The sequence below is a fragment of the Octodon degus genome, unplaced genomic scaffold, assembly GCF_000260255.1.
Source record: "Octodon degus isolate 3935 unplaced genomic scaffold, OctDeg1.0 scaffold00022, whole genome shotgun sequence".
In the NCBI taxonomy this organism is placed as follows: Eukaryota; Metazoa; Chordata; class Mammalia; order Rodentia; family Octodontidae; genus Octodon; species Octodon degus.
Window position 1 is genome coordinate 1,735,412 of NW_004524598.1, and position 3,306 is coordinate 1,738,717.

The 3,306-nt window shown below is 38.4% G+C and overlaps 1 pseudogene; it reads left to right on the forward strand.

Moving 5' to 3' along the window:
• Window positions 1-780: 780 nt before the first annotated feature.
• LOC101588568 lies at window positions 781-1,674 on the forward strand (annotated as a pseudogene).
• Window positions 1,675-3,306: the final 1,632 nt, after the last annotated feature.

The following is a 3,306-nucleotide window of genomic DNA, read 5'->3' on the forward strand; positions in this document are numbered from 1 at the left end:
GTTCAAGGGGAAGACAAATCTGAGTTCTCTTCAAGGTGGAAAATAATGTTTTAAATTGATAGGTAGTTGTTCCTAGTTTAGACTGCATCCAATTAATATAGCCCAATAATTTTTGAAAGCCATTTACAGTCTGTAGCTTAGCTTTTCAGATGGAAAGTTTTTGTGGTCTAATAATACTGCCTAAATATTGATAAATGGCAATAGTTTGTATTTTGTCAAGTGAGATAAAGGCCTCTATATTTAAAGAAATTTTTGGAGTTCCCCAAAAAATAACATTAATTCCTCTTTATCCAAGATGAACAGGAATATATCTTCTGTATAATGAATAATATAAGGATGAAGGTATTGCTTGCAGACTATGAATAAAACTTGCCTAACATTATACTGACACAGAGTAGGACTAGTCTTCACTTATGGATAATTTTATCTACTCCATGTTATAAAGTATTCATTTATTACAAATATCCATTATAAAATATTGGTGTATCATGTTGATTAAGATATATGCTTAAGAGCTTACTAAATCAGAGGTGTGGTAAAGCAAGCATTCAGTGGAATTGGAATGCAGGGTCTACAGGATCTCATTACACTGATCGGAGTCACAGTGATCCTCCTGTTTTCAGCCTCCCAAGTGCTGGGATTACAGGCACAAGTCACCACTCCCAGTCTCAGTTGCTGTCTCAGCAAGCCCCAGGGTCAGGGCCTGCACAACACGCCTGGGATCAAACCCAGGCTCCTGTGTCTGCCTAAGCAGGTACTTTAATCTGATGAGCTATCTGAATGCTGTCTGAAGCATACCTCAGTGGACTTGCCTACTGGAATGATATCCACTGAAGTTGTACAGCTTACAATGTGCAGGTGACTGAAGAAAAGGAAGATGAGAGTTCTGTCGCTGCTCTTTCCTATTCCTCAGTGGATGAAACACAGGTCAGTAGTCGCTATGTGAGCTGCAAATCCTCTGGCAAGTTTCTCTCTCCAGTGCATTCCACAGAAAGCCAACATAGCATAAGTCAGCGAGTCACAGTGCTGCAGACAAACCCCAATCCTGCATTTGAAATGCCAAACTTGGCCACAGTTGAAATATACAGGAACCCTAGCAGAGAAATCTATTTAGTGCCACCTTCCTGCAAAAGTATTTGCCAGAATTATCATGACTTACAAATTGCAGGAGGCCAGGTGATGGCCATTAGCTCAGTGACAACAGATTTTCCCTCTGAGAGCAGTTTTGAATATGGTCCTTTGCTGAAGTCATCTGAGATCCCTTAGTCCATGGAGGAATCCCTTTCCACTCAACCCAGTGACTTCCCCCAAAAGCCTATTCAGCGGCACTCATCCTACTGGAGAATAACCAGTATCAAAGAGAAGAGCAGCCTGCAAATGCAGAACCCTCTTTCAAATGCAGTGCTGAATGAATACCTGGAGCAGAAGCTGGTGGAGTTATATAAGCAGCACATTATGGACAACATGTTTCATGACAGTTCTCCTACCCAGATCCTGGTATCTGAACTCATCATGACCAAAGTGGAACAAATTAGTCTCCATGTGTCCAGAGAGAAGAACCTGGAGGCTTCAAAAGCCAGGGATGTAGTCATCAGCTGCCTGCTACAGTTAGTGTCCTCTGAGATCAGCACACCTAGTCTCCATATTTCTCAGGATAGCAGTGTGAATCAGTAGAGACAATGCATGGCTCTGTACTTCCATTCCTCTCAGTTACTCAAACCCAAAGCAATGCTTTATTCACTTATTCTGAGAGTGTGCAGGGGGTTGTGAAAGGGAGTCATGAGCTGGAGAGCAAATGGTGCTGGGAAGTCAGATATAAATGAAAGAGAAATCTCAATATTTCCCATGATGAAGGAATATGGGAAAAGGAGCCAAAAGGGATGATTTCAAGGAGAACTCTGTACAACAGTAAAGCACAAATAAAAATGGTCACAAAAGAAAAAGGAAAATAAAAATTGGGAAAAACCACAAATGAAATGAAATAATAAGTGCCAAAATAAACACTGTGGCAAATTTAGAAGGCCAAGTATTTCTGGACAGAATTATATGTATATATAGAATTTATCCAAAATAAATTCATTTGAATTGTTTCTTGTTGAAGGAATTGGACTTCAGAAGGTGTATATATTTAAGTGCACAGATAAGTTCAAACACTTTTTAAAGCATACGTTTACACATCTTTTCTCTATTCTGTGTCAGTAGCTCATTTAGATATACTTTACAAACATTAGAGCTGCAACAACTTGCAATTACGTTTTTATTTTTGAATGATCCCTTAGCTATTGCTATAGTCACGCAATAGCCACTCAGCTTCCCCGATTCTGTCCTCTAGTGGAGATGAAGCTTTCTAAATGAAAAGGGGCCACAGAGTGAAATTTGGTTCTATTTTGCTGTGCATGATTTTCTTAGTGGTATCAAGTTTTAAAGATAATTATGAATATTATATTTTTTACCCCTTTTCTTCTTCTTTTTCTTTATGATTTCTTGCCCGGAAGCCAGTAAAAGCTCTTTCATATTCTCACAAGGAAGTTACAAATCCTTGGGTATCATGTACCAACTTCTGTACCATGTATCAGATTCATGCAGCTTCTAATCCTTTCCTCTAGCTTGGGACTTGGTGAGCTATGGCTCATTGGCCAAGTCTACTGTGCTGCATGCTTTGAATGCTGGTGGGTTAAGGATGCATTTTCTATTTTTATATGTTTTTAAAAACTGGACAAATACCTAATTTATCAACCACAAAAAATACATGAAATATGAAGGTAAAGAAAGATAAGACACAGATTAAATGAGACCTTGTTTTGACACCATTTCAAACAAGTTAAAAAATATTTATAAAAAATAGAGAAAATATGACCCCTAGGTATTTGTTATAAAAGATTTATTTGTGATGGCAATAGAATAGCTACATAGCAGGCATTGAACTCAGAACCTTGTGCTTGCCAGGCAGGCATTTAAGCCACTGAGCTATCTCCCCAGTAACTACATTTTTAAAAATACTGCTTTTGTTTTTCAGATCGTTCTGAAATATACAGATGTGAAATACAGTGTCAGGAGTTTTTTTTACGTAATGCTATATAGAGAAAAGAAGTTAAGGCAGCAGATATGGTGATTATGCACAATGAAAAAACAATATTTTGTAGCATGTGAAATTACATGCAATTCAATGTCCATAGAGGCATTTTTTATTGGAAACACTCACACCCAATCACTTATGTGCTACCTATGGTTGCTTTCCCATGAGAATGAGAAGGTTGAGGGGGTGTGACAGAGAACACATGACCCAACAAAGCCTAGAACACATCC